The sequence below is a fragment of the Scyliorhinus torazame genome, unplaced genomic scaffold (genome assembly GCF_047496885.1).
Source record: "Scyliorhinus torazame isolate Kashiwa2021f unplaced genomic scaffold, sScyTor2.1 scaffold_246, whole genome shotgun sequence".
Lineage (NCBI taxonomy): Eukaryota > Metazoa > Chordata > Chondrichthyes > Carcharhiniformes > Scyliorhinidae > Scyliorhinus > Scyliorhinus torazame.
Genome location: NW_027307973.1, coordinates 1 through 7500, shown reverse-complemented (window position 1 = coordinate 7500; position 7500 = coordinate 1). Strand labels below are relative to the sequence as shown.

The following is a 7500-nucleotide window of genomic DNA, read 5'->3' as shown; positions in this document are numbered from 1 at the left end:
GGCAGCAGCGTGCAGGCGGCAGGCTGGTGTGAGGTGGGCGGGGCTTGCAGTTTTCCTTGGGGAGGTGGAGAAGAAAAAAGAGAGCTAGGTGGGGACGGCATGAAGGGGAGCGAGTATCAGGCATATAGGCTAGAATTAGCAGGAGAAGGAGAGAAAGAGGAGGAGAAGTAGAAGTAGAAGTAGAAAAAGAGAGAGAAAAAATTGAAAACAACCGGAAAGAAGAAGTGGCGAGGGTGCTAGGGTGGCCAGCTTGAATAGGCGAGAAGACGGTGCTGCAGATGCCTACGGCCATACTAGTCTGAAAACGCCCGATCTCGTCTGATCTCGGAAACTAAGCAGACTCAGGCCTGGTTAGTACTTGGATGGGAGACCGCCTGGGAATACCAGGTGCAGTAGGCTTTTGCGGCCAGCAGTGACTGCTCACGCCAAGCACTCTCCACACCAGAGGCAGGCCAACCTTTTGCTGCTCTCTGCGTCCTCGCCATTCCTCCCAACACTTGCCTGCGGGCTCAACTCAGGCAGGCGGCTTGGTCGGGCCATTCAGCTGCTGCAGCTTTGCCGGGCCTTTGCAACGCAGCACGGTTGTGTGCCTTGGCGTGCTGCACTTTGATGGGCACGCCAGCTGGCCCGTGTGGCCGCAAGCCAGTGTGTCGGCAGGACGTTCTCTCTCCTAGCCTGAAGGCGCCGCATGAATGCAAGTTGTGGCATTGGGGCTGGTGTGGAAAGCGAAGGAAGAGAGAGCTGGCTTGCATTGCCTGCCTGACCCTTGTGCTGGCTGTGCTGAGAGAAGTGCGCAGCGTTGCAATGTGGAAAGGCAGCAGCGTGCAGGCGGCAGGCTGGTGTGAGGTGGGCGGGGCTTGCAGTTTTCCTTGGGGAGGTGGAGAAGAAAAAAGAGAGCTAGGTGGGGACGGCATGAAGGGGAGCGAGTATCAGGCATATAGGCTAGAATTAGCAGGAGAAGGAGAGAAAGAGGAGGAGAAGTAGAAGTAGAAGTAGAAAAAGAGAGAGAAAAAATTGAAAACAACCGGAAAGAAGAAGTGGCGAGGGTGCTAGGGTGGCCAGCTTGAATAGGCGAGAAGACGGTGCTGCAGATGCCTACGGCCATACTAGTCTGAAAACGCCCGATCTCGTTTGATCTCGGAAGCTAAGCAGACTCAGGCCTGGTTAGTACTTGGATGGGAGACCGCCTGGGAATACCAGGTGCAGTAGGCTTTTGCGGCCAGCAGTGACTGCTCACGCCAAGCACTCTCCACACCAGAGGCAGGCCAACCTTTTGCTGCTCTCTGCGTCCTCGCCATTCCTCCCAACACTTGCCTGCGGGCTCAACTCAGGCAGGCGGCTTGGTCGGGCCATTCAGCTGCTGCAGCTTTGCCGGGCCTTTGCAACGCAGCACGGTTGTGTGCCTTGGCGTGCTGCACTTTGATGGGCACGCCAGCTGGCCCGTGTGGCCGCAAGCCAGTGTGTCGGCAGGACGTTCTCTCTCCTAGCCTGAAGGCGCCGCATGAATGCAAGTTGTGGCATTGGGGCTGGTGTGGAAAGCGAAGGAAGAGAGAGCTGGCTTGCATTGCCTGCCTGACCCTTGTGCTGGCTGTGCTGAGAGAAGTGCGCAGCGTTGCAATGTGGAAAGGCAGCAGCGTGCAGGCGGCAGGCTGGTGTGAGGTAGGCGGGGCTTGCAGTTTTCCTTGAGGAGGTGGAGAAGAAAAAAGAGAGCTCGGTGGGGATGGCATGAAGGGGAGCGAGTATCAGGCATATAGGCTAGAATTAGCAGGAGAAGGAGAGAAAGAGGAGGAGAAGTAGAAGTAGAAGTAGAAAAAGAGAGAGAAAAAATTGAAAACAACCGGAAAGAAGAAGTGGCGAGGGTGCTAGGGTGGCCAGCTTGAATAGGCGAGAAGACGGTGCTGCAGATGCCTACGGCCATACTAGTCTGAAAACGCCCGATCTCGTCTGATCTCGGAAGCTAAGCAGACTCAGGCCTGGTTAGTACTTGGATGGGAGACCGCCTGGGAATACCAGGTGCAGTAGGCTTTTGCGGCCAGCAGTGACTGCTCACGCCAAGCACTCTCCACACCAGAGGCAGGCCAACCTTTTGCTGCTCTCTGCGTCCTCGCCATTCCTCCCAACACTTGCCTGCGGGCTCAACTCAGGCAGGCGGCTTGGTCGGGCCATTCAGCTGCTGCAGCTTTGCCGGGCCTTTGCAACGCAGCACGGTTGGGTGCCTTGGCGTGCTGCACTTTGATGGGCCCGCCAGCTGGCCCGTGTGGCCGCAAGCCAGTGTGTCGGCAGGACGTTCTCCTAGCCTGAAGGCGCCGCATGAATGCAAGTTGTGGCATTGGGGCTGGTGTGGAAAGCGAAGGAAGAGAGAGCTGGCTTGCATTGCCTGCCTGACCCTTGTGCTGGCTGTGCTGAGAGAAGTGCGCAGCGTTGCAATGTGGAAAGGCAGCAGCGTGCAGGCGGCAGGCTGGTGTGAGGTGGGCGGGGCTTGCAGTTTTCCTTGGGGAGGTGGAGAAGAAAAAAGGGAGCTAGGTGGGGACGGCATGAAGGGGAGCGAGTATCAGGCATATAGGCTAGAATTACCAGGAGAAGGAGAGAAAGAGGAGGAGAAGTAGAAGTAGAAGTAGAAAAAGAGAGAGAAAAAATTGAAAACAACCGGAAAGAAGAAGTGGCGAGGGTGCTAGGGTGGCCAGCTTGAATAGGCGAGAAGACGGTGCTGCAGATGCCTACGGCCATACTAGTCTGAAAACGCCCGATCTCGTCTGATCTCGTAAGCTAAGCAGCCTCAGGCCTGGTCAGTACTTGGATGGGAGACCGCCTGGGAATACCAGGTGCAGTAGGCTTTTGCGGCCAGCAGTGACTGCTCACGCCAAGCACTCTCCACACCAGAGGCAGGCCAACCTTTTGCTGCTCTCTGCGTCCTCGCCATTCCTCCCAACACTTGCCTGCGGGCTCAACTCAGGCAGGCGGCTTGGTCGGGCCATTCAGCTGCTGCAGCTTTGCCGGGCCTTTGCAACGCAGCACGGTTGTGTGCCTTGGCGTGCTGCACTTTGATGGGCACGCCAGCTGGCCCGTGTGGCCGCAAGCCAGTGTGTCGGCAGGACGTTCTCTCTCCTAGCCTGAAGGCGCCGCATGAATGCAAGTTGTGGCATTGGGGCTGGTGTGGAAAGCGAAGGAAGAGAGAGCTGGCTTGCATTGCCTGCCTGACCCTTGTGCTGGCTGTGCTGAGAGAAGTGCGCAGCGTTGCAATGTGGAAAGGCAGCAGCGTGCAGGCGGCAGGCTGGTGTGAGGTAGGCGGGGCTTGCAGTTTTCCTTGAGGAGGTGGAGAAGAAAAAAGAGAGCTCGGTGGGGATGGCATGAAGGGGAGCGAGTATCAGGCATATAGGCTAGAATTAGCAGGAGAAGGAGAGAAAGAGGAGGAGAAGTAGAAGTAGAAGTAGAAAAAGAGAGAGAAAAAATTGAAAACAACCGGAAAGAAGAAGTGGCGAGGGTGCTAGGGTGGCCAGCTTGAATAGGCGAGAAGACGGTGCTGCAGATGCCTACGGCCATACTAGTCTGAAAACGCCCGATCTCGTCTGATCTCGGAAGCTAAGCAGACTCAGGCCTGGTTAGTACTTGGATGGGAGACCGCCTGGGAATACCAGGTGCAGTAGGCTTTTGCGGCCAGCAGTGACTGCTCACGCCAAGCACTCTCCACACCAGAGGCAGGCCAACCTTTTGCTGCTCTCTGCGTCCTCGCCATTCCTCCCAACACTTGCCTGCGGGCTCAACTCAGGCAGGCGGCTTGGTCGGGCCATTCAGCTGCTGCAGCTTTGCCGGGCCTTTGCAACGCAGCACGGTTGTGTGCCTTGGCGTGCTGCACTTTGATGGGCACGCCAGCTGGCCCGTGTGGCCGCAAGCCAGTGTGTCGGCAGGACTTTCTCTCTCCTAGCCTGAAGGCGCCGCATGAATGCAAGTTGTGGCATTGGGGCTGGTGTGGAAAGCGAAGGAAGAGAGAGCTGGCTTGCATTGCCTGCCTGACCCTTGTGCTGGCTGTGCTGAGAGAAGTGCGCAGCGTTGCAATGTGGAAAGGCAGCAGCGTGCAGGCGGCAGGCTGGTGTGAGGTGGGCGGGGCTTGCAGTTTTCCTTGGGGAGGTGGAGAAGAAAAAAGAGAGCTAGGTGGGGACGGCATGAAGGGGAGCGAGTATCAGGCATATAGGCTAGAATTAGCAGGAGAAGGAGAGAAAGAGGAGGAGAAGTAGAAGTAGAAGTAGAAAAAGAGAGATAAAAAATTGAAAACAACCGGAAAGAAGAAGTGGCGAGGGTGCTAGGGTGGCCAACTTGAATAGGCGAGAAGACGGTGCTGCAGATGCCTACGGCCATACTAGTCTGAAAATGCCCGATCTCGTCTGATCTCGGAAGCTAAGCAGACTCAGGCCTGGTTAGTACTTGGATGGGAGACCGCCTGGGAATACCAGGTGCAGTAGGCTTTTGCGGCCAGCAGAGACTGCTCACGCCAAGCACCCTCCACACCAGAGGCAGGCCAACCTTTTGCTGCTCTCTGCGTCCTCGCCATTCCTCCCAACACTTGCCTGCGGGCTCAACTCAGGCAGGCGGCTTGGTCGGGCCATTCAGCTGCTGCAGCTTTGCCGGGCCTTTGCAACGCAGCACGGTTGGGTGCCTTGGCGTGCTGCACTTTGATGGGCCCGCCAGCTGGCCCGTGTGGCCGCAAGCCAGTGTGTCGGCAGGACGTTCTCCTAGCCTGAAGGCGCCGCATGAATGCAAGTTGTGGCATTGGGGCTGGTGTGGAAAGCGAAGGAAGAGAGAGCTGGCTTGCATTGCCTGCCTGACCCTTGTGCTGGCTGTGCTGAGAGAAGTGCGCAGCGTTGCAATGTGGAAAGGCAGCAGCGTGCAGGCGGCAGGCTGGTGTGAGGTGGGCGGGGCTTGCAGTTTTCCTTGGGGAGGTGGAGAAGAAAAAAGAGAGCTAGGTGGGGACGGCATGAAGGGGAGCGAGTATCAGGCATATAGGCTAGAATTAGCAGGAGAAGGAGAGAAAGAGGAGAAGTAGAAGTAGAAGTAGAAAAAGAGAGAGAAAAAATTGAAAACAACCGTAAAGAAGAAGTGGCGAGGGTGCTAGGGTGGCCAGCTTGAATAGGCGAAAGACGGTGCTGCAGATGCCTACGGCCATACTAGTCTGAAAACGCCCGATCTCGTCTGATCTCGGAAGCTAAGCAGACTCAGGCCTGGTTAGTACTTGGATGGGAGACCGCCTGGGAATACCAGGTGCAGTAGGCTTTTGCGGCCAGCAGTGACTGCTCACGCCAAGCACTCTCCACACCAGAGGCAGGCCAACCTTTTGCTGCTCTCTGCGTCCTCGCCATTCCTCCCAACACTTGCCTGCGGGCTCAACTCAGGCAGGCGGCTTGGTCGGGCCATTCAGCTGCTGCAGCTTTGCCGGGCCTTTGCAACGCAGCACGGTTGGGTGCCTTGGCGTGCTGCACTTTGATGGGCCCGCCAGCTGGCCCGTGTGGCCGCAAGCCAGTGTGTCGGCAGGACGTTCTCCTAGCCTGAAGGCGCCGCATGAATGCAAGTTGTGGCATTGGGGCTGGTGTGGAAAGCGAAGGAAGAGAGAGCTGGCTTGCATTGCCTGCCTGACCCTTGTGCTGGCTGTGCTGAGAGAAGTGCGCAGCGTTGCAATGTGGAAAGGCAGCAGCGTGCAGGCGGCAGGCTGGTGTGAGGTGGGCGGGGCTTGCAGTTTTCCTTGGGGAGGTGGAGAAGAAAAAAGAGAGCTAGGTGGGGACGGCATGAAGGGGAGCGAGTATCAGGCATATAGGCTAGAATTAGCAGGAGAAGGAGAGAAAGAGGAGGAGAAGTAGAAGTAGAAGTAGAAAAAGAGAGAGAAAAAATTGAAAACAACCGGAAAGAAGAAGTGGCGAGGGTGCTAGGGTGGCCAGCTTGAATAGGCGAGAAGACGGTGCTGCAGATGCCTACGGCCATACTAGTCTGAAAACGCCCGATCTCGTCTGATCTCGGAAACTAAGCAGACTCAGGCCTGGTTAGTACTTGGATGGGAGACCGCCTGGGAATACCAGGTGCAGTAGGCTTTTGCGGCCAGCAGTGACTGCTCACGCCAAGCACTCTCCACACCAGAGGCAGGCCAACCTTTTGCTGCTCTCTGCGTCCTCGCCATTCCTCCCAACACTTGCCTGCGGGCTCAACTCAGGCAGGCGGCTTGGTCGGGCCATTCAGCTGCTGCAGCTTTGCCGGGCCTTTGCAACGCAGCACGGTTGTGTGCCTTGGCGTGCTGCACTTTGATGGGCACGCCAGCTGGCCCGTGTGGCCGCAAGCCAGTGTGTCGGCAGGACGTTCTCTCTCCTAGCCTGAAGGCGCCGCATGAATGCAAGTTGTGGCATTGGGGCTGGTGTGGAAAGCGAAGGAAGAGAGAGCTGGCTTGCATTGCCTGCCTGACCCTTGTGCTGGCTGTGCTGAGAGAAGTGCGCAGCGTTGCAATGTGGAAAGGCAGCAGCGTGCAGGCGGCAGGCTGGTGTGAGGTAGGCGGGGCTTGCAGTTTTCCTTGAGGAGGTGGAGAAGAAAAAAGAGAGCTCGGTGGGGATGGCATGAAGGGGAGCGAGTATCAGGCATATAGGCTAGAATTAGCAGGAGAAGGAGAGAAAGAGGAGGAGAAGTAGAAGTAGAAGTAGAAAAAGAGAGAGAAAAAATTGAAAACAACCGGAAAGAAGAAGTGGCGAGGGTGCTAGGGTGGCCAGCTTGAATAGGCGAGAAGACGGTGCTGCAGATGCCTACGGCCATACTAGTCTGAAAACGCCCGATCTCGTCTGATCTCGGAAGCTAAGCAGACTCAGGCCTGGTTAGTACTTGGATGGGAGACCGCCTGGGAATACCAGGTGCAGTAGGCTTTTGCGGCCAGCAGTGACTGCTCACGCCAAGCACTCTCCACACCAGAGGCAGGCCAACCTTTTGCTGCTCTCTGCGTCCTCGCCATTCCTCCCAACACTTGCCTGCGGGCTCAACTCAGGCAGGCGGCTTGGTCGGGCCATTCAGCTGCTGCAGCTTTGCCGGGCCTTTGCAACGCAGCACGGTTGTGTGCCTTGGCGTGCTGCACTTTGATGGGCACGCCAGCTGGCCCGTGTGGCCGCAAGCCAGTGTGTCGGCAGGACGTTCTCTCTCCTAGCCTGAAGGCGCCGCATGAATGCAAGTTGTGGCATTGGGGCTGGTGTGGAAAGCGAAGGAAGAGAGAGCTGGCTTGCATTGCCTGCCTGACCCTTGTGCTGGCTGTGCTGAGAGAAGTGCGCAGCGTTGCAATGTGGAAAGGCAGCAGCGTGCAGGCGGCAGGATGCCTACGGCCATACTAGTCTGAAAACGCCCGATCTCGTCTGATCTCGGAAGCTAAGCAGACTCAGGCCTGGTTAGTACTTGGATGGGAGACCGCCTGGGAATACCAGGTGCAGTAGGCTTTTGCGGCCAGCAGTGACTGCTCACGCCAAGCACTCTCCACACCAGAGGCAGGCC

At 57.2% G+C, this 7500-nt stretch overlaps 10 non-coding genes across 10 annotated transcripts; all 10 read left to right on the top strand.

The window, feature by feature from the left end:
• The first annotated feature begins 280 nt into the window (after positions 1-280).
• LOC140405966 (5S ribosomal RNA) lies at positions 281-399 on the top strand. The gene has a single exon (XR_011938923.1). It is a non-coding gene; the product is annotated as a 5S ribosomal RNA (ribosomal RNA).
• A 694-nt stretch (positions 400-1093) lies between these two features.
• Positions 1094-1212, top strand: LOC140405910 (5S ribosomal RNA). The gene has a single exon (XR_011938869.1). It is a non-coding gene; the product is annotated as a 5S ribosomal RNA (ribosomal RNA).
• A 694-nt stretch (positions 1213-1906) lies between these two features.
• LOC140406099 (5S ribosomal RNA) lies at positions 1907-2025 on the top strand. The gene has a single exon (XR_011939033.1). It is a non-coding gene; the product is annotated as a 5S ribosomal RNA (ribosomal RNA).
• Positions 2026-2715: 690 nt separating this feature from the next.
• LOC140406046 (5S ribosomal RNA) lies at positions 2716-2834 on the top strand. Its single transcript, XR_011938999.1, has one exon. It is a non-coding gene; the product is annotated as a 5S ribosomal RNA (ribosomal RNA).
• A 694-nt stretch (positions 2835-3528) lies between these two features.
• LOC140406088 (5S ribosomal RNA) lies at positions 3529-3647 on the top strand. The gene has a single exon (XR_011939022.1). It is a non-coding gene; the product is annotated as a 5S ribosomal RNA (ribosomal RNA).
• A 694-nt stretch (positions 3648-4341) lies between these two features.
• Positions 4342-4460, top strand: LOC140405926 (5S ribosomal RNA). The gene has a single exon (XR_011938885.1). It is a non-coding gene; the product is annotated as a 5S ribosomal RNA (ribosomal RNA).
• A 686-nt stretch (positions 4461-5146) lies between these two features.
• Positions 5147-5265, top strand: LOC140406033 (5S ribosomal RNA). Its single transcript, XR_011938987.1, has one exon. It is a non-coding gene; the product is annotated as a 5S ribosomal RNA (ribosomal RNA).
• Positions 5266-5955: 690 nt separating this feature from the next.
• LOC140405965 (5S ribosomal RNA) lies at positions 5956-6074 on the top strand. The gene has a single exon (XR_011938922.1). It is a non-coding gene; the product is annotated as a 5S ribosomal RNA (ribosomal RNA).
• Positions 6075-6768: 694 nt separating this feature from the next.
• On the top strand, positions 6769-6887 carry LOC140405917 (5S ribosomal RNA). The gene has a single exon (XR_011938876.1). It is a non-coding gene; the product is annotated as a 5S ribosomal RNA (ribosomal RNA).
• A 439-nt stretch (positions 6888-7326) lies between these two features.
• Positions 7327-7445, top strand: LOC140405802 (5S ribosomal RNA). The gene has a single exon (XR_011938765.1). It is a non-coding gene; the product is annotated as a 5S ribosomal RNA (ribosomal RNA).
• Positions 7446-7500: the final 55 nt, after the last annotated feature.